Genomic DNA, 27,248 nt, shown 5'->3' with positions numbered 1-27,248 from the left:
AAAGGCAGTGCTACTTTTCTTTCCTTTTTTTCATTACATGTTTTTCACACTTATACAACAAACTAGACCTTCAAAGGACAAGAATCAGGAACAACTTCCAGGGTCATCTTTATCAGGCTAATTTGTGCCTCAGAAAGTGGAATCTTATGAAAGAATAGAAAGCACTAAGAGATGTAATGCAACTATATTTCCAAGAAAGCAACGTATATCCAATAAAAACCTCCTCCGCCTTTCCTCCCTCTTTTTCTCTCCCTCCCTCCATTCTTTCCTCTTCCTTTTTTCCTCCCTCTTTCATTTGTAGCTAGCTCAGGTTGGTCTTGGGACTGCCACCCATCAGAGGATAGCCTTGAGCCTTCTGCCTCCACCCCAAGAGTTCAAGTGTAGGAAAGACAGGCACGCTCCACCATGTCTGGCTGGCTCTCTAAACTCTTACTCAGTATCTGTAAAGACTTTACAGAAGAAACATGCTCAATAAGTTTAATTTTATAATTTTTAGAAAAACTTAAGTGATTACAATATCAAAGTTACAGTGACTCAACAAAGATCGGGGCAAACACACATCACCTACAAACACTTCCAAATATCTAAGAATATTCACTAACCACCAGGGAAGTCTTATTTACAGCTCTAACAGGAAAAGGTGTTAACACTGCTGCTGGCACCATCCTCACTGCAGACAAGCATAGCCCCTATCGCTCTCCCCAGCACCCTCACTGTTTTCTCAGTCACCTCTCGTCCACCAATCCAGCCTTTCTAGTTCCAAGTCCCCCTCCTCCCTCTGCTCAGAAGCAAAGCTTTCCTCCCCCAGTGCTCCGGCTATGCTTGGGAATCTGAGTTCCTTGGACGGGTTGTGGCATCTGCACCTTTGCTATGCTTCAGCTGCACCTAGAATGCCCATTCTGCCCGCCACCTACCTGTCGGCAGCCTATCCACTGCTCAGAGACGTTCAAAACGCTCTCCAGATCCTGAGGGCTCTGGGTGCCTCCATCAAAGGCTCAGGTGCTAGCATCTTGGGTCTCAGTGTGGAGAGTCATGTAACAGAGGGTGAAAGCATTAAGAGGCACAGCCTAATGGGGTACCTGGCTCACTGGAGAAAGACACTACTGCAGTTCTCTGGGACTGGTTGGTTCTGAAAAGGGCACAAGATTGCAAAAGGGCAATCATGGGCTCTCAGTCTTCTCTTTTGACCATGGAGTCTCCTCTGCACAGAGCTTTTTCCTGTCCATTCTTCTGTTACACTGAGACAGTCAGGGACCCTTGCCAGCGGCTGGGCTATGGAGCTATTTGACCATAGATTTCTATCCTCCAAAACAATGAGCTAAATAGTCTCTCTCTTTTTACCATTGAGGTGGATTTTACATAATATAAAATTATAAAATTTAAGTGCACAATTCAGAGGCTTTGAACATATTCTCAATATTGTATAATTTTTACCTCTATCTAGTTCCAAAGTATTTTCATCACTGCCAATGGAAATTTCATAGCAATTACACAGTAAGTCCTTACTCCCTCTCATTGCCCTACCCTGACAACACTGATTTGCTTGGAATATTTCATATGAATGAACGTGCTGTATTTTGTGGGGAGCTTCTTTTGCTCATCACAATGTGCATGTATTAGCAAAGGTGGCTAATGCTGTTCTCGTGCTTTCTGTTGCTTTGGTAAGTACCAAAAGCAACTTGGGGAGGGAAGGGTTTATTGGGTTTACACTTCAGGCCAGGATGTATCACTGAGGGAAGTCAGTGCAGGAACTCCAGCAGCAGTGGCAGAAAGCAATGGAGGGTGATGCTCACTGGCTTACTCCCAGGCTTGCATTCAGCTGCCTTCCTTAAAGAAGGCCAGGCCCACTTTCCAGGGATGCCTCTCCCACAGTGGGCTGGGCCCTCATAGAGCAAAGTGCCCCCAGAGACATTGCTGCCCAACTGAGCCTCCCTCAGGTTAACTCCAGACTGTGTCAAGGAGACAGCTGAAGCTAACCAGGAGACCTATTTACAAAATAAACCACTTATTTGTAAAATTATCCTATATCAGTTATCTTATTATAGTAATAGGTATAATATGTACAGGTACCTTCAAGATAACCCCTATTATATTAACTGGTCAGTCTTGAAAACCTATACATACAAGTAACATTATACAAACTGAACAGGCTGTACATACACACACACACAAATACACATATGAAAACATATGCATATAACAACAATGAGGACAGAGGCCATGAATGAGACAGAGAGCAAAGGGTGATATATGGGAGGATTTGGGGGAGGAAAGGGAGGGGAAATGTAATTATAAGCTCAAAAGATTAAACAGTAATTTTAAAGATGAAAGCCAAAGGTTTTTTCATGTATTTTTTACAAGTTGTTTCTCATGTTAGTATATGGTCCATCACCAAGTAACTGATCTCTATTAATATCTATTCCCTGTGCGATATTTTCTTGTTCTATTTTTATAGCCTCTGTTCGCCACCATGATAACCACTGTAACTGTTGTGCTGCTTCCAATACCGCTGAAACTAAATTTTTCCAATCTTGGGGAACAAGTCTATTCTGATAGGCCCAGCTGTTTAACATTTGTTTAACGAAGTTAGAATGCATACCATATCTGACGACGGATTCCTTAAAATGTTTTAAATCCATCATGTCTACAGGACACCAGGCTATTTCGTCATGACCCTCAGCACCATTTGGCTCGATTACATGTCTTACAGTGACTGGAAAAGCTGAAGGTGCCTGGGTGACTGTGGAAGTATCCTCCACTGGTACATTTACTTCCAAAGACCTTTTGGTCGGTCTGGCTTCCTTTGCCTCTGGTTTCTGACCTTCTCCACCCTTTTTATATAGGTGTATATAGTTCTTAATTTTTTAGAGAGAAGGGTGAGGTGTGGGAAAGATTAAGCTTTGTCGCAGGTGGAAGCAGTCTTGGCGGGCTTTACCCTTGGGGCACACCATGAATACCTTGTGAGAGACTGTTTGGAGCCTTCCTGGGCTTGGAATTCAGGAAGCCTACCTAGGAACCCCACCGTGGCTATTGTTTTCCTAATTGACCCTCGAAGGGAGAAGGGACCGCCCTTTGCATATGACTGGGAAGAGGTAGAAGGAGAGAAGAAGAAGGCGCGGAGAGAGAGGAAAGGACCGGACCAGCTCCTGGGACTGAGACACCTAAGGACCTGTCCTGCCGAACGGATTCCAGGAGGTTTTAATCTTCTGTCCCTTTAACCTTTTTTTTCCTTCTTGTATATGCTAGTTGGGTTGTATGATAAAGTTTAATTGTTAATAAACTGAGCCAACAGTTGTTCAGAGGTCTTTTATGAAGCACAGTATCAAAAGTTCCTATGGAACAATGAGGTATCCATAACCATTTTTCCTACACATCAGAAGCCCTTAGAAATCCAGGTGTCGGGCACACACTCCAGTGCTGGGGCCAGGAGGTGTACAAGCAGAAAGTTACCTCACTACGCAAGGTCCTCAAAGCCGCCTTGGCTTATATGAGGCCCTGCCAAAAAACAAAATACAACGGAAAAATAAGAAAACAAGAACACCAACAGAAAACCTTCTAGAAAACAATTCTGTATCCTAGAAAAGTGGTAGCCATGCCAGACACTCTATTTGCTTGTTAGATTTATAAACTACAAATCGCGCTGTATAAACATAAAGCGGGCTGGGGTGGCAGCGCACACCCTTAGTCCCAGCACTCAGGAGGCAGAAGCAAGAGGATCTCTGTGAGCTCAAGACCATCTAATTCCACATGTCACACTGCAGGACAACTGCCCCAAAAAAAGAAGGGAAGAAAAAAAGAGTATAGAACCTGGGTACTTCCTATGTAAAATTTTTAAAAATTACATGTTTAGAATTTTAACATGATATATTAATGTACCAAGAATATTTTCTTTTTTCTAAGCTAGGGTCTCAATGAACTCCCAGTATAGTGGAGGATGACTGTACCCTGAATTTCCTGCATATACAAGTATGCTTAGCCCAAAGTAAAGAATATTCCTTTCAGTTTCTATTCTTGGAAAAGTAAGACAGAAAAGCACTGTCCCTATACTCATGTACAAATTATACAAGTAGTTTGAAAACAAAGTATAAAATAAATATGAAAAAGAAGCCTGAGTACCAGTTTGTGACCAGAAATGCCATCAAGAAAAGGCTTGCTAGAGCTGGAGAGATGGCTCAGTGGTTAAGAGCGCCGTCCTCTCTTCCAAAGGTCCTGAGTTCAATTCCCAGCAACTACATGGTGGCTCACAACCATCTGTAATGTGATCTGATGCTCTCTTCTGGTTTGCAGGTACATGCAGGCAGAGCACTGTATATATAATAATAAGTAAATAAATCTTGTTTAAAAAAAAAAAAAGAAAGAAAAGACTTGCCTTAGAAGAAATAGGCTTAGAATGACCTGAAAAGCTGTTACTTATCAATGAGGAGGAAGAGAAAGGCAACTTAAAATGGACTAAGCATAAGCATGCCCACCAACAGTGAGTCGGCCTCTGTCTAGGGACCCCGGGTGAGGGAACTAGGGAAACATCTGGAAGGATGGAGCATTGTGTGGACAAGTCAGAGGGGGGCTGTGAAAAGCCAGCATTGGAATGAGCACACCCTTCCCATAGGGCTGGGCTGAGGACAGCAGGTCCTGAGGGCAGGGCAAACACCAAAGGCCAGCAGGAGTTCAGGGCTTCTACAAGTTGGCAGAGAACTTCCTTCTTCAGAGAAAGGTAAACAAGACCTGCAGGCTAAGTGGCTCTCAACACACAGGGTGAAGTACGGCTGTGGTTGTTTCTCCAGAACAGAGGCACTCAATTCCAGATTCCAGAGTCCATGTGTTCTCAAAGCCCTGTGAGGTTTTATGTAAGCGCTGGGAAGCCATGAAAGAAAAAATTACCAACAATGCCTGTCACATTACAACCTGGCAGGCCTCACGGTCAGCAGCAGACTCAGTGCAGAGCATGTTAGCTGGCCAGCTTTCCTTCCACAGTCCTGTGGCTGAGAACACAAGAGTAAGGCTGTGGTGCAGAGGCCGTATCTGCATCCTCATGGCCATCCCTGCCCTCCACTGAGCATGGACCTGACTCTCCTCTTCCACCTGTTCACATCTCCTTAAGTCAGCTCAGCATTTCCATACACCTCCAACCCGGCCCGTGGACTAAGAAGTGGGGGCTGTGTTTACCTGCTGGCTTACAAGCTTCCTAAACAGGCAGTTAACTGTCAGTGTGCAGAGATGAACATTTCCACTAATGAAATCCCCAGGTTACTAGTTTCTCTTGAAAAAACAGGCAACTGGCAATATTCTCCAACTCACCAGATTGCTGCCTCCTCACTGCGCTTACTTTTAGCACCAGCTGGCTCCTGCTGGCATTTATTTTTCTTATTGCTTATTATAATTTAAATTATCTTTAGATTTCTGATATTAAGTCAGAGTGGCTGCATTGGATAAAAGTTAATTAAGAAGAACACGTTTGCTTTTACATACCAGTATTATCCTTTTTATATGTTTTTATGTGTTTTTCAAGATAGGCATAATAATACTGCAACCTAACTTAGAGGTCTGGGGAATAAAGACATCAGAAGTTCCCGATGGACAGGGCACGAGGGAGATGCGTGAGCTCGCAGCCCTGGGGCGTTTGCCACATAGTTGTCTACCTAGGGGTAGAGGCCGCAGATCGTCTTGGACATCGTACAATGAGACTTTTCACATCCCATATGTCAGTGGCACTGAGGATGGGACACCCTAACACAGCCCATCACAACAGCTCTGGACACAGAAAAAATTTCTGAGCTAATTACTAGCAACCATGCCAAAGCAAGTCCTAGCTGGAGAGACTTCTAACACCTCAAGAGCTGCTGTCATCTTTGACGAATTTACGACACCACAGGGACAGGAGAAGGGCGTGAGAAGCTGAGGAACGGCACGGCATCTAGAGCACAGAACTCCTCTATAGAAGACATACTCAGTTCTGTCGGGCGTGACTGACAAGCACTGCAATGCCAGATCTTGGGAAACTGATGCTCCCTTTTGGACTCTACAGGTGCCTGCACATACAGGCGCATACAGCCACAACCCGACATATACACAGGCACACATAATTAAAAATAAAAATAAATGTCTAAAATAAACATAAAAAGAGGTTACTGAAATTACTTGATTCTGCATCATTAAATCAACAAACAGGAACCAATTAACTCAAGGAATTATGAAATGTATTTTTCTAAAATAAAAAATAGTATACTATAAAAAGCAATAATATACACTATTTGAAAAGTCTATTGTCCTGAGAGATACAAAATATAAGAAATCTATTAACTGCATTTTCAATTTAAAATGTTCTAAGCCAAATCATGCATTTAATAAAGTGAAGAGTAACTAGTCACAAAACATTGGGGGGAGGGGGGGCCTGTGAGAAACTGGAGAAAACAGCAGAGGTATGTTTCAAACTGAAAGAGTACACAACCAGCCCAGCCCAGCTCCTGACCAGAAGAACCCTCCAGACTTAAACAGCCGGAGTCAAAGACCCTGAGTGAGAACTGAGGCTTTGATCTCCATTCGCTGCAAGACAGGAAGTATCTTCCATAGCTAAGCCTGTTCACAAAGAAAGGAAGCAATCAGAGAGGCCTCAGCTGTCACCATCTGAAGAACATGAGCAAGTATTTGGGATTATGGATGGGAGGCAGCCAGATAGAAGTTATTGGAAGCAGATGGCATGGGATTGAGACAGGGAACCCATGCCTGCCCCATTATGGGAGGCATTTAGAGAATTGATATCTGCCCTGCCCCGGGATAACTAAGGCTATCTTAAAATATGACAAGTGTCTGTGTCTTGATTGATTGCTAGCCGGGCCCACAATAATACATGCAATTTTAAAAACAAGAAGTGGTGTCCAAAGTGTAGGCAGGTATCCACACTCTTAAAAATCGTATTTTGTCATAGTCTAAGCTTGCCTCCTGGTAAGGTTCTGAAGTACAGCCAAAGCTGTAAGTAGTGACCAGGCCCAAGTAAGTAACTAAGAGCCCCAGGTCAGTCTCTCTGTCCCCTCTGCCTTTCCATCTGTAATAGCAACAATATTAATGCCTGGAACTATTTTACCACGACCTTTTCAGAAGCAAGGTGTGCTCAACATTTTTACATCTAAAGATTTAAGTTTCTCAAGCAAGGCCCGCTGGAGGCTACAGGAGTCAGACCCAGGCTGAAACAGGAAGATAGTTCAGTGGAATCAAAGCCAAGAAAAGCTTTCCAGCACTTCTTGCAAAGATGGTAATGAAAGCACAAATAAAGCTAGAGGGCTCTACACTCTGAAAAAAACACTCTATGTACTAAGCAGATGAGGTCTTTTAAACTTCAGCCAACAGGATTTGAGGACGCATCCTTGGTAAGGCACGACCAAAGGGGCAAAGGAAAAGCATGTTGCAGAGAAGGCGTCCCAAAAAGTGCTGTGAAAAGAGAAGGCGTCCATTAGTGAGAGAAGAGAAATGCTTTATTGAGAGAGCCCAGGGCTGGAATGGACTCTGAGGTACAGTCAGAACTTCGGGCAGTCACCAAGCAGAATTCATGCAGTGGCACTGAAACGGCTAGGGTCCATGGTTACGGCACAGGAGTCACCATGACAACCATGTGGGGTCTAATGTTGACAGCCTGGGTCTCTACAAATGTGGGCATAAGCTCCACGAGCATCCTTACAGACAGGGAGACTTGGTCTAAACACACAGTTTTGATATTTTGGGTTAAAGTGAAAGAAGCTCTTTTGGATATATGTAAGGGTTATCTGACATTTAAGAATTCTATTAACATTAGTCTAAAGCCATTAGACTCAATTTCTGTTACGACAGCAGGTCAAAGGGCAGCCAGAAAGCAAATTAACCTACTGATTTTAATTTTTATAACTTTACTATTAGTAATCTAATAGTTTTCAAATAAGAGAACCTTACAACCAGTTGTCCTTCTTATCCCCCCCCCATGGTCCTTTTTTAAGTTTAGGACTACCTACATATTTCTCAACCATATAACAAACTGGTTTCTCAACCAAATAAAGTTTATAAACTGGTTTCTACTTTTTTTTAAGTAGTATGAGAAAAATTACATCACAGAGCAAGCCAAGCACTTCCTCAATCATGGGAAAACTCCACTTGCTACCAGAACCAAAGAACCAGCAAGCTGCAAGCTGCATTACCTCACGTCTAAGAATAACAGGAACAGGTTGGGAAACTATTAACAATGTTTAAGTTTCTTTAAAATCTTTCTGAAATTAAAACAAATGAATTTTTTCTAAGGTATTAGTGATTGAACGCAGGGCTGCTCAGGTGTTTGTTCCATGCGCTACAATACTACTATTTTTTTTTTTTAATCAAGAGGCAGGGTCTTGCGAAGCTGCCCAGGTTGGCCTACACCTTGGAATCTCCCCTCCCAAAGCTTTGCATATAGTTGGTATTACAGGCCATGAACCACTGGACTAGGAGTCACTTACAAGCCATATATACCAGTGGACTGGGAGTCACTTACAAGTGACAGCCTTCTAACAAAAAGGAAGGGTGCATAGAAAGTGCTGACATATACAGAAAGCAGGGAAATATAAGGATTATTTTAGTTCAAGGAAAATTACTGCCTCATCTTTGAAACTGTCTTCTATGAGTTTAGGATCAATGAGTTTAGTTTCTCAATACTAACTTGCTGTACTTTGATATACGCAAACACTCTCTGCTATAGGATTTTCAAGAAGGCCACAGAACAAAATAAAATCCTAGCATGAAAACTTGGAGGTGAGCATTTGGCACTCCTGGCCACTTTATGTACCGAATGTTGGAAACCGCTGCACATCTATGGCTCCAGGGCCCCTTCTCCACCAAAAGGGTCCAGCTCCTGAATTAGAAAATGCAACATCAGGAGCCAAGTTTTGAAAAATCATTAACCTGTGGCTCCTTCTACACACTTCAGGGAGAAGGGGTGCAGCATGGCGCAGCGACCTGGGGTAAAGCTAACCACGCCATCAGTCTAGCTGAGATGACTTAGTGCTACATTTTCTTCACTGATGAGAAGTTTAGTATTTGCAATATGTCTGAAAGAAAAGAATGCATGTGATGTGCCCAGAAACTACAGGAACTAAATAAAGACAGAGTAATCCTGAGTCAGTATTGCGGGTTCTAATGGGAAAGGCTAATCTAATTACAGCCGCATGTTCTTAGCACTTGTTTGGGCAGAGCAGGACTGCCTGCCACTGCTTTCCAAATGCAAAGCAGGTAAGACTGTATTAGAAATCATTTCAGGCTAGGAGTAAGGAGGCAAAAGCTAGAGGTGGAGATGATCAGATGGTTTGAGTCTTGCATACAACAACAAAGAAAGGGGAAAATAACCGGGATGCAGAGATAGAGAACAGAGAGCTGAGAGAAACATAAAATGAAGTAATGAAAAAACAAACAAAAACAAACAAGCAAAAAAAATGAAGTAATGGTTTCATAATCAGACTAAACTGAAAGCTGCTGAGATTGTATGGGTTCCTCTGAGTGAAAAGAAGAGAAGCCTCTGAAGTGTAGACTCCGCACAGGTCGCCTGCGCCTTCTTCAGGTGCCCCTCCAATCACAAGGCACTCACCAACCTCTCTCTGCCACCTTTAAGGCCATGGCAGACTCCCCTCCACTAAGCCTACACTCCCTTTCCAGCCTTTGCAATGTAACTGGAAACTTCCTGATCCTCCCATGACTCTCTCTAAACATTCAGTGCTCACCCAAAACATCATCTCCTCAGGGACATTTCCCCAGCTCCCACATAAAGGACCACACCAATGTGTCTCACCGCTCGATTTCCTAGCATTCACTCCTATCTAAAATTATGTTATTTGCACATACATTCTATCTTCATCAAAAAAATCTAAGGAATTGAAGGGCAGAACCCTTATCCAGTGTTCAATATTCAGTTTCCAACATCTAAAACAGCATGTGGCATAGACAGACATTCATTGTGCAACTGTCTAATGATTACGTCCAAATGATAATCACTATCTTGAGAAGGTAAGTCCTCAGAGAAATCTTAATTTCATTTCTTTAATGCATTTGACAGCACAATTTAAAGGTCCACACTTAGACAAAAAGGTTTCAAAGAAAAATTTATTCTTCCTAACAATACAAAATGTTGCATATGTATGAATATTATGTAGCATGATTATCCAGCACTTTACTTATTCATAAACACAGCCAGAATACTGTAAATCGTTGTCTTTCATCAAATCCTGCTCTAGGAGTGGACGGTGGGCAGATGACGCATAGGTGGGAATTATGGTTCGGACCCTTAAACAAAGACATCAGACAGGACATGCTCGAGGAGCTCCAGTGCACTGAGAAATCAGACCTGTTACTGTGTTCAGCTTTGCTAACCTTACCCAAACCAGTACAGGGTCAAGAGACTGAGTCAGTGATTCCATCCGTGAACACACAACTGCCCTACTAAGAGAACACTAAGAAAAGTTCCACAGTGTCCATCCATGTTCCAACCAGAAGAGGAAGAAAAAGAACGCTACTGAGATTTAACAAAAAACAAAAACCAAAAACCTAAAGGCAGAATGAGTGGGCACAGCGAAGAGCTGAAACCATGGCTAGGACATTCGTGACTCATGCTTTAATTTTCGTTTTGTTTTGTTATATCAGGGCTTTCCTGATGAAAGTACAAGGCTGGTAGCCGACAGTACCTGCCCGACCACACCAGCACGTCACCCAGGTCTTGAGGGAGGGTGAGCGGCACCGGGCTGGACCCTCCTGGTGAGGATGGGAGTGGGCCGGGGACCCACATCCCTCCCGCGCGCCACCGCGCACCGCAGCTGCACCCACAGGCCGCGCGGCCCTGGCCATGTCTGCGGAGCCCCGCGAGCCCCGGAACCTCTGACACTTGGCTTCGCAACCTGCCCCGCAGGACGCAGGAAAACAGCCTACCTCCTCCGCGGCGCGGGCCGCCCGCTGACCTGCAGACCCGGCTCCGCGGTCCCCGCCGGCTGGGCTAGGGCGGGGATGCAGGGCGGGACCGCCAGTGACGTCAACACGCTGCTCACGCAAAGACGCTGCCGCTTGCCCGGACCGTGAACAATGGCAGAGGAGACTGGTTGGTTTGAGGATCTGTCAGTCTTGTGACGACCAGTAGGCGGCTCAGGAAGGAAGCAGTGGGCGGGCCTGGGGAACCAGGCGGGGCCTCCAGAGCTAGTTAGGGTACCTGTCCAGTATCCAGCTGCATGGTTGTACTGGGTTTTAGCTTCCTCTGGGATTTTGCAGAAGGCGTCCTTTAGTCTCCTCCTTTAATTCAGGCTGCAGCAGGCAAAAGGTATCCCTCAGGGTAGATTTCAGGTCCTGGCACCTTGGTCTGAGCTGTCCGCTAAGAACTTGTTTATGCTAGGACTCCACCATAAATCTCAACCTGCCCAGACCTACATAGGAAGGCTTTTTTTTTCCTGCTCTCCCACTCAGTAATACCTTTGCCTTAAGCCTAACTGTATGTGTATGATTGTTATACACGAAGGTAGGCACTAAATTATGTTTATGTTTTTTCCAATAGATGCTACGGTTACATCCTTCAAGAATGTAACGTTACAAAGGAAGGCAAAATACTATCAGTTCCAAAGATGCTCGGTCTTTTGGAGGAAAATAGTATTGATAATTAAAATACTCTTATAAAGTCACTTAATTGCTTTTATACTGTTTAAATCACAAAATTAAATTTATATACGTGCAAAATTTTGGACAGTACAAGTTAGATGAAACCTATTTTTATACATCAATTAAAAGCTGAATCTTTGAGTGATGGGTCCTTCCTGTGCATTGACGTATTTGAAAATACTTGTTAACACTTAAGTTCAGGTGTTCATCTATCCTTAAATGTGCCTCATTGCTTTTTAAATGCTGTGTGAGAGTCCACAGCACCAATAGTAATAATTTGCCCTTTCAGTGCCCTCAGACATTGTTTTTTGTTTCTGTAATTGCTAATAGGGGAAGTGCTACCTTAAGCGTGTGTGTACGCATTTCCCTACTTCTGTCCAAGTACTGCTTATGATGCAGATGCCAACAAAACAGCCTGCCTCTCAGAGCACATACATCTTCAGTCCCAGTCGGAGATGCTTCTGGTAAGGGCCCCTAGTGTTGCTACAACGTTCGTTTCCACCCATCAAATGTAAATAACCCTGCCCACCATCCCTTTGAAGAGAAATAATATGCAAGTTTTTGGGTTGTTTGTTTGTTTGTTTCAAATTGATGAGCAGGAAAAAAAAGGATTGGGTGTGTGTGCATATACAAACTAAGTGCAGGGATCTGTCTGCACTGGCTTGGGCGACAAGATGAAGCAGCCGCATAGCTGCTGTTAACTCAGAAGCCTTCCTCTTGGTAATTAAAGCACTGCGCACTCTTCTGATAACTACCACCGTGGCATGTTCTCCCTGCTGCTTTCAGGCTTTTGTGTGCCCACACAGTGCATTCTCCAAGGCTCCTTCTCCTTGATTCTCTCCTAGGTTATATTGGTTATCTCCCTCACAGGGCTTAGAATCACCTAGGAGGCAGACATCTGGGTATGTGTGTGAATGTTTATAGGTTGTGTTAATTGAGGGGAAAACCCACTCATGCTCTGGGGTCCCAGACTAATACAATGGGGGAAAAAATGAGCCAGCAGCTGCATCTATCTTGATGTGTTTCCGGACTGTGGATGTATCTGATCATGTGTCTCACACGCCTCCCACCCACCATGCCTTTGCTGCCATGTTGGATTGTAAGTCTAAGCCAAATTAAACCTTTCCTCTTTAACTTGCCTTGTTTCTTGTGTTTTATCTAGGCAACAAGGAAAATAAGTAATATAACGCCATATTTGTAATACTGATATACCTGAAAAGAATGTTGTAGTACTTTATCAGCTCTCAGTGTTGCTTACAACTTCAAATTGTTTTTTATTCTATCACATGTAGGTAAGAGGTACATAAACAGGAAGTATATCAGGGTGTATGTGTGCCCCTGATCGGACAAAGGAAGTACAGAGCCATGTGGATTTTGCCTTTATAAGCAACTAACATAACTTGTGGCCATTCTTTGGGAATCCTGGGTATGGACCTGGCCAGTATCCATCATCCAGGCCAGTATTTAATAAAGCTTGCTTCAAATTTGCCTCAAAACTTGTGGTAGTGGTCTTATTGTCACCCAGTGGGATTAGCATTTTCTGGAGGCCCCAGCAAGATCAGACTACCTACCCAAATTCTAAAGCTGCTCCTTCAGTCTGGGGCTCCAGGCCTGAAGGCCTCCTTCAGGAAGTATACTCCTTGAAATGGTCCCAGGCTCCAAGGCATGCTTTTGGTTTTGCATACCAGCAGAGCTAAATGCTATGCTGAGAAAAGCAGCAAGCATCTACTGAAGCGTCTCATGGTAAATCACAGTTGGGCTGTGTTCTGCGTGATACTGATCTGGAACAGGGAGGCACATGACAGGACCCAAATACTCTCCCACGCAGGACATTGCCTGCCCACCTGGTTCTGATTGTTTGGCAAGCTTTGTCCTGTGTGTGTGTGTGTGTGTGTGTGTGTTTGGGTCTGTGTTTTCTGGTGTGCCCCCCTGCCTACCAGGTTCTGATTGTTTGGCAAGCTTTGTCTGTCTGGTATGTGTAGTGTGTGTGTGTGTGTGTGTGTGTGTGTGTGTGTGTGTAGTGTGTCTGTGTGTGTGTGTCTGTGTGTGTGTGTGTCTGTGTGTGTGTAGTGTGTCTGTGTGTGTGTGTCTGTGTGTGTGTGTCTGTGTGTGTCTGTGTGTTGTGTGTTTTTGTGTGTGTGTGTGTGTGTGTTTGTGTGTGTGTGTGTGTCTGTGTGTGTGTTGTGTCTGTGTTTTCTGGTGTGCCCGTAAGTTTTGTTGCAGCACGGGAACCGAGCCGAGTCTGGGTCAGGGTTAGCTGGATGTATGAATGGTGGTGACCACTGCATGTTTTGCTTCTGTCTGGTCTCCGTTGTGTGTGAGAATGTTCTGTGTTCTGTGATGCTGTTAATTTAAAAGTATGGCCTAATAAATGTTTAGTATAAGGCTTATAATTCTTATGGTGGTATGATTTAACCTGCTTTCACAATCAATAAAGACACAGACACCTGGTATATTTTAGAGTAGCCTTATCACCTACTGCATGACAGATATTAACTCCTAAGCTACCTTCCAATTTCTCCCACCCTCCATCCCATGGCATCTGCTTCTAATAATTTCTGTTTGGGCTACCTCCCATTTATAATCCCCAAATACTTGCAAACGTTGTTCTTCTGGGCCATTTCTTTCCATGGTGAACTTCGGAGTTCCTCCTCTGGGCCCATGTGGCTCTTTTCTGTCCCATGATGATCCTCCCAAGATCCTTCTCTTCCCAAAAGCCCGTGGACCATCCCCAAGCCTACCTTCCTCCAGCCCTGCTGCTATCTGCTTTTTATTGATCAACCAGAAATAATTTCTCAGGCAAGGTTTACAGAACAAGGACAGGTGTAACTGAGAATGTGCTCATCTCAGCAGCAGCAGCTAGATGTTGGGAGCGACACCAGCAGTTCTGTGTTTATTGATTTTGTTTTTGCTTTCTCTGCTGCTGCCAGCCAATATCCACAGCCACAAACTCCATTTGCTGTGGCTGATTTGATGGCCAAGGGTTCAGAGTTTATCTTCGAGAGTTCTGATCACAGGATTCAGTTTAGCAGGGATTCTGGATGTGGGTACTATTAAAGTCGTTTCAACCTTATTGGAAAGTTGGGTTATGGTTCTCTCTTCTCTAGACCCAAACATGCTTATTTAAAAGTTTTCTGTGTCCTTCATCAGGAAAGCCACCTAATTTTATGACAGAAAAAAGAAAGCAAAGCAGAACAGCTTTAAAAAACAAACAAACAACAACAACAACAACAACAACAACAAAACCCTATTGATTTCATTTGACACCTAAAACTTTTGCTAAGACATAAGCCTTACCTCAAGACTTGTAAGACTACTATGGGAACTTTCTGTACCTCAAGACTTGAAAGAAAACACAGGAGTCATAGTTCAAAATCTATACGTGGGTAATTTTAAAGAAACCATGTGGTGTGATGCCATCTGGGAAATACGCAACATAGGGCTTGCTGCTGTCTTAGCTGTTGTCCCTCACCAGCATGGAGGCCGCCATGTGGCTGGCAGCCATCTTTGCTAGGGTCGGAGAGGATGGATGTCATGTGACTTCACTGCCATCTTTCTTGATTAAAGGTGATCACATGGTATAAACCAATCAAAGAGGCAACAACAGGTCTCAAGATATTCTGGATTAAGGTGGATTATTGTATGCTAACTCTTGTCCTGATAACAAAATCATAAAAACAAGGTTTATGAAAGATAAGATTTAAAAACAATGCTTGCTTAATAATGCATTAAAGCTGATTCTCCATGTATTTATATTTAAGAATGTACCTCATGACGACAGCCAAACTTGGTAATGAAAGAGTCACCTAGGTGGTACTGGTTTTTAAGGCGTGAAGGGATCCCGAAGAGTAACTGAGCCTTGGCACTGTGTGCCAGGGTTGGTTTCTAAAGAGAACCCAGGAGAGGGACCCCAGAAGTTTTGGAAATGCCAGTGGCATGTGATGGCCACCAAAAATAACAGCCACAGTAAAATGAAATTAGATGGGGCCTAGAAAACAGGCTGTGTGTGCTGCCAGTGGTGGGGCTGCAGAGGCTTTCCTGAGCCCCCTGGGAAAACACAAAGGATTGTGAGTGAATCCCAGCATTGAGTTGTTTGCACTGTTGGAGTTTGATTTAACTTTGTCCAAATTGTGGTTGTTTTCTCTTTCTTCCCTCTTGAAGTAAAAAGGGGGTACTTTATTTTTGATATTGCAGGAACCACAACTGAGAGATTTTTAAAGAAATTTTTAAAGGAAATTTTGGAGTTTACAAAAAATTTAAATAAAAAAGCTGGATCTTTTATTAACTATTTACATTTATAAGGCTATGGGACAACTTAAGTTTATAAAATGTTTTATATTATATTGTATTCATTAATATGGAATATTAAAAAATAAATAAATAAAAGGCTAAAGACTCAGGGCCACAACTATTGGCACCAAGCACTAAACACCAGAAACTTGGATATTCCTGTCTTCTGACACAGCGAGACAATGACCTAAGGCGTCTGACAAGGGCCCTGGAATGTCTCCAGACCTCTGGTGTATTCAGGTTGACAGAAACTGATTCAAGAATGTATATCTAACCCCCTTGTCTTTGCTTTTAGCTGTTTTGATACACTGAATCATACAAGAAACTGTGATATTCTGTAATGTGCCACTATAAAAGGACCAAGAAAGTAAAGTTGCTGGTTCCCATGGACAGTGTTTATGGTTTAAAGTTTTTCTTTGATACTTAAATAGTTTCAATTGAGATTTGTTTTTAAAGTTCTAACTTAAGAGATAAAGCTGAAAATTCTAGTCTTATAAAAGATACTTATTGTAAAGTGTTATATAATTCATTTACAGTGACAAGCTTTATTTAGCCTCTTGTATGTGTTTTTAAAGGTTAAGCCTGAAACTAGTAACTGAAAAACAGTTTAGCTCAAATATACTTAACAGGTTATGGTCCTCAAACTCTGCAGAGATCTGAATGTGGCATTTCAAATGTTTAATGGAAAAGGGTTTTTTTGGTAGACAGAACTGCCAGGTGCTAGTGGCAATCTTAAGATCATGGAGCACAGACAATGCAATGCCACCAGGATTGTGGTAACACAAACCACTGGGCAACACTGCCTCATGCCCTGCTTGCCATCAGGACCCTTGACCAAATTGTGGACAAGCAGGGCACTGGACAGTTGTTGGCCTCACTTTGCTTTAACAAGGTAGGCCAGTCCCCCAAGTTCCGCCGCCACAGAAAAGTATCTCAGATCTACTGGGCCTGGTGGCCAAACACTGATGCTGCCCTTGGACACCTACCTCCAGCAAAGTCATTGAGACCACAGGAGCCTAGAGTAGCTGTCTAGGCAGTGGCTGAGTCTTTGTCATTGTAGTTGATACGTTGGTCATTAGGATTACACTTCCCGCTAAAATTATCCTCCTCAGATCTTTGATGGTGTCCGGATAGGTTAAGTGTAGCTTTGTCAGTTTAACAGCTGCAGGCAAGCAGTTCCTTCCCCAAGGCTTCAGCTACTTGGGTAGTTCATTTTATAGGTAAAAGTCAGGCCTAGCTTTTTCTAGAGCTCCCAGGTCACCTGCTGAAAAAGGGAAACAGGTTTGACTTGCTAAAAAGCTTCATGTTCAAGGTTAAACAGGTTTCAGATGTAACTTTTTATGAACTTGCTTTGCAGTGACTGCTCTTAGTAATCAGCCACTTGTGCCTCGTGGTAAACGACTGGATTAAAAAAGAAAGTCTTAAATCTATGTAAGTGCTGGTGGGGGGGGTGTCTAAGAAAGTGTTCTAAGGTACGTAAATCCAAGTTGTAAACGTTTGAGAAAGGGATTTAAGGTAATAAAAATGTTTCAGATTTCTTTCCTACCTATATACTATTGTTATACTAACATTTGAAAAGTTGTGAGTTTTAACATTGACCAATAGAGTTCTAATAGCTGCTAAAGCACTGTCTGTTATCAGTCAGAAGCTCGAGATTGCAAATTTCCCATGGTTGTCTTTCAAGTTTGGACTTAAAAGTACTTCTCATGGGGTTAAAAATATGTCCATATGATTTATATTTATCAAACTCTCTGGACAGAGAAAAGAACGTCTATGCTTTCTAAAACAAAGCCATGGCTTCTGCTATGACTTAAATGTACTCCAGCTGTTACTGTCTACAACAGCGGTAAAGCTAATATAGATAACACTTTTATCTCTTTGTAAACTGAAAAATGCTTGTAGAGCTGGGCGTGGTGGCGCACGCCTTTAATCCCAGCACTCGGGAGGCAGAGGCAAGTGGATCGCTGTGAGTTCGAGGCCAGCCTGGTCTACAAACAGAGTCCAGGACAGCCAAGGCTACACAGAGAAACCCTGTCTCGAAAAACCAAAAATAAATAAATAAATAAATAAATAAATAAAATAATGCGTGTAAGTTTCAGGGAGCCATAAGATTTGGATTCACCTCTCAAATGGACTCTAACTAAGCCTATTTCTGCTCTCTCTCTGTGTGTGTCTCTCTCTCTCTTCTCTCTCTCTCTCTCTCTCTCTCTCTCTCTCTCTCTCTCTCTCTCTCTCTTCCACGCCTTACTCCTGGTCTTAGGACTCTTCCCCTCCCCCTACTACCAGAAATATGTGCCTGAAAGTTCCAAATTTACATTTTCTTTTAAGTTCCTAAAAGTTAACTTCTGTTCTTAGTCTATATCTGTCTTGGCAGGTTTCCACTTGGCTGACAGACACCACCTAGGCATCAGATACGGGCTACAAACTGCTCCAAATGGTTTCAAGCTCTGGAACTGCTGAGGATTCCTGTGAACCAACCCAGTCCCTGTGATTGCTGCCTGCCTCTCCATCTGAGTCAGCTAACCGGATGCTTCTGAGGAATTCATTGCCTGGATCCCCTCCCAGCCTTTGGCACCCGTGGGTCCTGACAACCACATTCTAATTTCAGCAGAAGTAGTTACAGAAGAGATTACAATACCCTGTATTCTTAACTAGAGGCTGACATGTTAGCTCAAAAGAAAACTCCTTGGCATACAGGGCAAAGTATTGCCCATTGACATACCAGGAAAGGTGCCTATTTAAACCGAACAGCCAGTTCTATCAACAGGTGGATCCATTGCCGGAAACAGTTCTACAGTGTGATAGGGCACTCAACCTTCTCTATATAGAGAACAAAGAGGTACTGAGTGGCATTAAGGTAAATTGCTAAACTACTTGGTAATCATTAGAGAAAATCTGGCTGTACTTTTGAAAAAATTGCCAAAAAAGGGAGGTAGCCGAAGTGAGCTATGACTGGTCCCATGCTTATTTTTCAGAACCTCCTAGATAGTAACTCTGAAGTGAGCCATCACCGGGTCTTTGATCCTTCTGTTTCGACTAATTACTGTTTGCTCTTGTATCACTTTACAAAGTACATAGTGCTTTAACTATGTGCACACATTCCCACCCAGGTGCTGCTGAGCTGATGGTTATTAGTTCCCAGTATGAACAGGGACTCACCACAGAGTCAAGGATTTGACTTAGAATGCAACTCAAAGGGGAAATGGGAGGGATAAAATGATATTTTAAGTTTTAATTACTGTGCTTAAGAGATCTGTAAAATAAAAATGCCTCTCACTTGTAAGCCCCACTTGCCAAAGGACAGACAACTTCCTGGAATGCTGGAGGCTGTTATTAATGTAAGATGGCAAAATAAGTCATGTGTTTTCACCTCTGTAAGCAAGGTTGATTGTCCCAACTGCACAGAATGTTGTGTTTTGTTTTTTTTAATCACATGTAGGTGAGAGGTGTAAAGGCAGGAAGTGCATCATGATCTTTGCTTGCCCCCGATTGGATGAAGGTGGGAAGCATGCAGCCTTATGAGTTTCTCCTTTATAAGCACCTAACATAATTTGTGGCCATTCTATGGGAATCCTAGGTATGGGCCTGGCCAGTGTCCACTGTCCTGACCAGTATCTAATAAAACTGGCTCCAAGTTTGGCTCAAAATTGTGATAGTGGTCTTATTATCACCTGGTGGGATTATCAGGATGAAGCTGTGTGAAATTTCTGAGAGCTTGTGAGAGAACGCCAAGTAAATAAGACAAAAGTATTGTAACCTCTGCGCCTCCATAACGTAGATTTGCAATTGGAATATGCTTTCATGTCCCCCCCAGTGTAGTAAATACAAATGGGTTTATTTAGATTTCCCATCACCTTAGACACTATTATTCACTTTTGTGATGTTTCTAACACAGGTTGTCCTCACGACTGTATACAGGCTAAAACACGTTTGACCTTGCCCTGCGATAGTATACACCTTGAACTCAAGTGAACTTTACTTACCTTAACCCTCAAAATGCCCCAAGAACATAAAGTGTCTGATGCCTTGAATAAGGTGTTCTACTGCATGAAACTTTAGTCTGCCTTATTTTTAGGTTTCACTCTCTCAGGTTCATGCTGCCAAACAGAGTGGCAACAATACTGTGAATATTCTTGCTTATCTGTGGTTCACCTTTTCATTACAAAATTAATATACTATAAATCAGCCTTCTTCCTAGTTCTTGCCTTTACATATTTTAATTTTCTTAGTATTTTGTAAATGTGCTGTACAATTAAATTGCCTTTTATATCAGGCAGAATATAATTTTAATTTACATAAACCATTTATATTTACACATACATTTAATCATTCTTTTGCTTATGTTTCTCCATACAACTCTGAGGGCACGTCAGCAATGCTTTATTAAACATTAGAGTGAATCTTCTGGGGGAATCGCTACTGCTTACCGAAGATGAGATAATATTGTTACTCTTACTCCAAGCTGATTTGGATACTTTTAGATACAGCTGTTTCCGTTTCCCATGGATTCCAGCAATATGTTTACCCGTGAGTGTAATCACAGGTGGACAGTTGGAGTGATACCAAAATTTCATCACCCTGTAGAATATTCTGTGTCTTAGGAGGTATTCCTACAAGATAGAAGGTTTCGCCTCAGAAGAGATTGCTACATGATAAGAGTACATTGTCCTTCCCCAAACCAGGACCTTCCCCTGCCAGGATGACTCGGGTCTCCAATGAGGAGACCATTCTTGACACTTTCTCAGCAGTACTGTGGGTTCCACACTAACCTTGAGAACTTGAGCCCGCTTTTATTTTCACTTTCTTTTTCCTCTTGAATTTAGCTGTCCTGGAACAAAATAAAAGCCAGCACTCCTTTCTTGGAGTCCTCATTACACACTGGCATAGGAGCTGTATCTAAGGAATGTCCTTATATTTACTTAACTCTTATAAAAAGTACCAAAATTCCCATCACATATTAGTTTGGTGATGACTTAAACACAACCAGGGAACCACGTGTCAGCAGGGTCTTCTGTACCTATGGACTACGCTGTGCTACAATAGTGCATCAACTCCTTCTTAGTTCTAGAACTACATCAATAACCTGACCAGTCACCTCACACGCATTCCAGAGAACTCCTAGCTGGACTTGAAACTGAGACCCCCACCTCCACCCCATCCTAGAGATAAAAGAAAAGAAAGGCAAAAAGTCAAACCCAACCAACAGCGTTTCAGCAAACCTCCTGAAAATTATGGTCCTCTCAATTTTACCCAGGATAGACCAGTACTCACAACCTGCACAGGTCTGAGCTCCAAACCGTTCGAGACCGTTTATCTGCACCAGTTGATGCTGCAAAGCAACTTAAGCAAGGTGCAGAAGGCCGGTTAGCTCAAATTCTGAGACAGAAGGTCTCTGTGATCTACTGCAATCCTTATTGGAGTCCAACAACTTTTCCAAATCCAAAACAAATACATACACGTGCATGCTTATGCACACACACACACACACACACACACACACACACACACACACACACACACACGGGGTGGGGTGGGGGTGGGGGCGGCACATCATACCAAACCAAATACCACAACAACAGAAACAGAAAAAGAAACAGCTCCCCTCAAAAGTCAAAACCATTCCCCTCCACTAATGAAGTGAAAACTTCATTATGTCTTCCATCAAAAGACATAAGAAACAGCCTATTAGCTGTCGCCTATTAGCTGTCGCGGCCGCCATCAGAGAGCGTCAGCCATGGCTCCACGCTACCCCATGGCCTTGGGCCTCCACAAGGGCCACATGGTGACAAAGAAGGTCAGCATGCCAAGGCACAACCTCACCAAGCACATCAAGTTCGGGCAGGACACGGTCAGGGAGGTGTATGGCTCCGCGCCCTATGAGCGGAGAGCCATAGAGCTGCTCAAGGTGTCCAGGGACAAGCGGGCACTCAAGTTCATCAAGAAGAGGATGGGCACGCACATTCGGGTTAAGAGGAAGGGGGAGGAGCTTAGCAACGTGCCGGTAGCCATAAGGAAGGCTGCGGCCAAGAAGGACCGATGCCTCCTCTCCCAATAAAAGTTTGTGGGGCACACACACACACACACACAGAGAAAGAGAGAGAGAGAGAGAGAGAGAGAGAGAGAGAGAGAGAGAGAGAGAGAGAGAGAGAGAGGAAAAAGAAAAGACAACTTGAAACATCTATCTAAACTCAAAACCATATTAACACCTAAACAACTAAGCTTAATTGTAAAACTAAACTGGTCAACTAACTATGAAAGATAATTAATTTACATTCGGAATTTTAGACATACTAAGATAGGAAAGATATTTTCTTCAAGGCTGCCAAATACAAATAGCCAAAAACACTAAGAATGTAACATTTATATAATTTCTGATTGTGTCATGATTCTTTTTACTATAGGTAGTTCATTGCATATATGTGTAATAATATAAATGTATATGTAAAAACTAAAATAAAATAAAAATAATAATAAAGAAATAGCCTGTTCTGGACCTAAAATATGACTGGGCAGGGTGTGGGAACACAGATTTAGATTACCCCAAATTTCATCTTCAGATGTAATAACAGTTTCATGGAGTTTGTTTTACAGTAACAGAACAAAGGAAAATAACAAGTCAACACAATTTCCAGATGCATTGATGGGTATCAGGTAAGCAGGTTAGAGCAAGAGGGGGAAACTGCTGCAAACCTCAGATGCTGTCTGATGGCATGGTTAGCTCTGGGGTGGGTGGAAGCCAGGAGTCTGTTCATACATACATACCAAGGCTGCATCTGTAATCTGTGTGTTAGGTCACACACAGAGGTGCACAATAAACCAGAAGGCCTATTCAAGGAGACGCCGTAGTCTAAGATCATTTGTAATTTAGCTCTGGACCTCTCCACAATAATTGAAGCTCTGAATAGGCAACAGCCTTTAGGAAATTAATATAGGGCCATATCTCCTTTTAGAGAATGTTAGGCCAGAAAGTGTTTGTAGTCAGCCAGTGTGATGATCAGGAAAGAAGGGGAAACTCTGGTGCACGGGCTCTCCGGGCAGCTAACGGAATGTCCCTGGAACTCCAAATGTCCGCTTAGCTAGCCATATGCAGTTGATTCTTCTCTTCCTTAGCAGTCCTGGGTCCACCCATGGAAAATGAGAGGGTATTGCTGGCCTGAAGGGGTTGGACTCCTTCTCTGTCAGGCAATGATAAAAACCTTTACCATGCTTAGGGTTTGCTCAGCGCTTCCCTGAGAACCTTGGAGCCTGGTTAGTATGATGCTGTGGCAGGTAAAAGCACTTGCCTTGCAAGCCTGAGGGCCTGACTCAATCCCAGAACCCACAGTGGAAGGAAATGACCACGTCTCCAGACTGTCTTCTGATCTCCCGCATTCAGACACAGTCATACACATGCCAATGCACACAGTACTAACAAATAAATACATGTATGTTTTAAACCTATTAGACCTTAGTGGAAGGAAGTAAATTTGCTTAAGAATGGCCCTGAGGGAAATAGAAAGGACATTTCTGTCTCAACTGTCCACCTCGAGAAGAGGGGTAGGTTCGGAATGTGGACTTTTATTGGACATAAACTTCAGTGAGACAGCCTGTGGGAAATTCCCCTACTGACTGGAAGTTTTCTTTTTTCTGCAGAATGCAGTCTTTCCCCCTTCCAAAGTCAGAAGGGACTGTCAATCTTGACTTCCTGCTACTAGTATCTGCATTTTTTTTCCAAGCAGACATTGAATTCTGCAAATCAATTCACGTGAAGCCTCTCTAGAATTCTGGTTTGCATATGAAAAGTACATTCATTAAAGGACCAAAGACAGGATTACTGAGCTTAGGCAGAGTTAACAGAATCTTCATGTGTGGTACAAAGCCAGCAGTTTGCTCTGCCATGTGCTCTTACCAAGGAGTGCACCGCATGCTCAGCGCAGTAGGTCCACTGACTCTTGACCAAAAGTGCTGAGTCAGTAAGCCAAGATGGCCCTTACTTCTTATAACTTCATGATCTGAAGATCTTCTCACACTTGTTTAAAGCCAAACAACACAAGTGACAACTGAGGGAAAAGTCCCTTCCACATTTTGTGCTAAGAGAATTAGGCATGTTTGTGCATAATAGAATTGGACTTGTATATTTTTTCACATACAATGAACTGAAAATGGGAAAAAGAACTAAGTAGAAGAGCTAAAGCCACAAAACTCATAGAAGCTAACATAGAAATAATCTTATGCACCATTATCTTTATTTATTATAAATGACTATTTACTTATTTACTTACTCAATTACTCTTGTCGGTGTTTCCCTATTCTTCTTGACCAGGAGGCAGTGAAAGTGAACTTGGAAGTCACAGCTCAAGGTGGTGTTGGTGACAGTGACTGTCCAGCACCGTAGCTCCCCCAGGGTAAGCTCACCTAGAGCAGCGACACCATGTCTCATTCACACAGCATTTTCCTCCAGGGAGAGTATATAGGTCAGGGAGGGAAAGCCTGGGCAGAATCTTAGCCAGCATCCTCATCTGAGGCATCAAGTAGAAGGCCAGAGAACATAAACTGAGCTCAGAGAAGGTTGTGCAGACTAGCCGTGAGGAAACAGTGCCCTGAGAGATGGAGAGGCCCATGCATGCTTTAACTCAGAACAGGTTAGATTAGAGCTGAATGGAAGAGAACACAGGGTTGGGACAGAGACATAGTTGAGGAATATTTCCTTAAAGAGACCAATAGTGAAGCTGGTGGTGTGGTGATGACATTAGTATTTGACTTGGTGCTTAAGAAAACAAGTAGAAAATGGAGAAAGACAAGAATTATCAGAAAAGCCTGCGAAGCCTAGAGGGCAGCCTTGACTGACTGGTGACCAGAACCTCATTTGTCAGAGAAATCAGACCAATTCTGAGAGGGCTTCAGTGGATCCTCTGATGAAGGGAGGAAGACCGAACTGTTTTGTTCTGACTTTCTCCATGCCTGTCTTTTTCTATTAACTTGATTGGAGTTTTTTTGTGTGGGGAGGGCACGGTGGAGTTCTGAGACACAGTCTCTCTGTGTAGCCTTGGCGGTCCAGGCTGGCTTCAAACTCACAGTGATCCGCCTGCCTCGGCTTCCCAAGTGCTGGGATTAAAGGCGTGCGCCACCACGCCCGGCTTCTATTAACTTGCAATTAAAATAATTTTATGAGTTTGTCTAAAAGAACACCCCTCTAATCATTTGGTAATAGACAAAGTACAAATGCCTATTACAATTTAGTTTCCACAAATTAATGTTACATAAATAGCATTTAAACATGAGGATTGCTAGTCTTAACTTAAAAAAGGAAAAAACACACCAATTCTGGAAAAAAAAAAAACCCATGACCATAAAAGGATATCGGGAAGTGGTGAGTCTATACTATCCAGACGATTGATTCTAAATTGAACTGAGACATTTGGAACTACTCTGGCTGGACTTCGAATGCTACTCTATTCTTAATAGTGCATGGAATGAATTTGCTATAGAGCTTATTGAAAAGTCGGGTTCAGATGCAGCAGATTATCTCTAAAAAGTTGAAAAGACAAAGAAATTATAATTTATGAGCCCATAGCTAATGTTAGAACTTGGTAGAATCTTGCCAATCCAAATAATCAGTAAATTTGGTCATTTCCATCCTGTTCCCTCCAAACATGAGGGATCTGGTTGCATTTTGGTGAAAACTATTTAGCTCAATGTGGTCTCTCATGTAACTCGGCACCACAACTCCAGCGAGAAAACTCTCCTGCTCAACTGAGTGAGTCAAGACAGCCAGGAAGGAGGCCCCCTTCTGCCACCATGACTCACCACGCATGAGACTGAGCTGGTGACCTGGGAAGGGAGCCGCTTTATCTTCCTTACATGTGGACCCACTGTTAGCCAAGGTCGGTTAGACCACCAATCCCACACGTCAAATTAGGCCTTTGCCTTGCAAAGTACCAAGGAGTCACACAGAGGTCATGGGTCTACTCTTCCCAGCTGTACTTACAAAGTTTTCACACAGTGTTTATGTTGGCAGGAAGAGTCTCCTGAAGAATCTCGTGGTAATGTGTGGGGAAGGGCCAAACTAATAGCAGCATATCCAGGAAAGTGATGCTTACTGTCGTCATGAACTGTTTTCAAAGAAAGTTCTCCTCGTTGCTTTTTTCTCTTATTGAGAAGTTTTATTGTAAGCATCTGTAGTCTATTGTGCTTGCTGTGGTGACAGAATTTGAGTAAATTAGCTGGTAGTAAAATTTACCTTTTGACAGTCCTATGTTGGTGCAGAGCTTTCTCTATAAAAGTATTCTTCCCATAATGTTCCTTGGAAAGCAGATAAATCGTGTACACACAGGCAACGGTAAATATGCAACACTTATTGCTGAACCTGTTTTTTCATAAGCAGGAGCTGACAGAGTTACTGTGTGTGAGTGAGTGAGTGTGTGTGTGTGTGTGTGTGTGTGTATGATCTGCTTGGAAGTTTCAGCAAGAGTTGGATCCTGGCAGAAGCTGCAGCAGCTCAGTTCTTCTCTACCTCTCCTGTCTCCCTTTCACCTCTGAAAACATGGCCTCCGGTGTGGCTGTCTTTGATGGCGTCATCAAGGTGTTCGACGACGTGAAAGCGTGCAAGTCCTCAACACCAGAAGTGAAGAAATTCAAGAAGGTGGTGAGAGTTCTTCTGTGTGAGTAAGAGCAAGAAGAACATCATCCTGGAGGTGAGCAAGCAGATCCTGGTAGGAGATGTGGACTGCCCTTTTGTCACGATGCTGCCAGACTAGGACTGCCACTGTGCCATCTGAGATGCAACCTATGAGCATCAAAGAGAGCAAGAAGGACAACCTGGTGTTTATCTTCTGGGGCCCTGAGAGTGCACCCCATAAGAGCAAAATGATCTATCCAGCCTCAAGGATTCCATCAAGGAAAAGCTACAGTAATCATGCACAAATTACAAACAAACTGCAACTGCTACCGGGAGGTCAAGGACTGCTGCAGCCTGGGTGGAAAACTAGATGGCAGTGCGCTCTCCCTGGAGGGCAAGCATTTGTGAACTGCCTCCTGCCTTCTGCAGGCAGCCTCTAGCAGTCCCAGACTTTCCTGTGGACTCCAGGCCACCCCTTTCCTGCCAGTTCTGGCCTTCCCAGACTGCTATCCATCTTCTGATTCCTCTTGGGCGGAAGCACGGGTTTGGGGAGAGCCTGTGATCTTTTTTTTTTTTTCAAACAATACCCTTACTCCTCATCCCTCTCCATCCCAGGCTGCCAACTTCTAACCACAATAGTGACTCTGTGCTTGTCCATTTAGTTCTGTGTGTAAATGACCGCCCCACCCCCCGACCCTGTGCCAGCTGGTTGCCCTCCCCTTTTGCCTTCATCTTGGTCACT

The 27,248-nt window shown here is 43.2% G+C and overlaps 1 protein-coding gene, 1 long non-coding RNA gene and 1 pseudogene across 6 annotated transcripts in view; 1 reads left to right on the top strand and 2 right to left on the bottom strand.

The window, feature by feature from the left end:
- Positions 1-11,053, bottom strand: part of STARD3NL (STARD3 N-terminal like) — a 38,902-nt gene extending 27,849 nt beyond the window's left edge. The window contains exon 1 of one of the 2 annotated variants that reach the window (XM_084796455.1): positions 10,906-11,053. The gene's annotated coding sequence lies outside the window, so the exon portion shown is untranslated. The remainder of the gene's footprint in view (positions 1-10,905) is intronic. The other variant, XM_084796456.1, reaches the window with a different exon arrangement.
- Positions 11,054-14,315: 3,262 nt separating this feature from the next.
- LOC311605724 lies at positions 14,316-21,859 on the bottom strand. 3 transcript variants are annotated; one of them, XR_014782067.1, is made up of 6 exons: positions 21,730-21,859; positions 20,679-20,737; positions 20,337-20,519; positions 16,896-17,173; positions 14,917-15,276; positions 14,316-14,778 (listed from the first exon to the last, which is right to left on the bottom strand). It is a non-coding gene; the product is annotated as an uncharacterized lncRNA (long non-coding RNA). The 3 variants fall into 3 exon arrangements; XR_014782068.1 differs by lacking the exon at positions 14,316-14,778 and having other exon boundaries at positions 14,855-15,276; XR_014782069.1 differs by lacking the exon at positions 14,316-14,778 and having other exon boundaries at positions 14,855-15,276; positions 16,896-17,170.
- A 4,572-nt stretch (positions 21,860-26,431) lies between these two features.
- Positions 26,432-26,914, top strand: LOC311604492 (cofilin-1-like; annotated as a pseudogene). The gene has a single exon. The product of its transcript is annotated as a cofilin-1-like (transcript).
- The last annotated feature ends 334 nt before the right edge of the window (positions 26,915-27,248 follow it).

The sequence above is a fragment of the Acomys minous genome (assembly GCF_964271855.1).
Source record: "Acomys minous genome assembly, chromosome: 9".
Taxonomy (NCBI): domain Eukaryota; kingdom Metazoa; phylum Chordata; class Mammalia; order Rodentia; family Muridae; genus Acomys; species Acomys minous.
The sequence above is the reverse complement of the archived record's forward strand: the minus strand, read 5'-3'. Positions and strand labels throughout refer to the sequence as shown.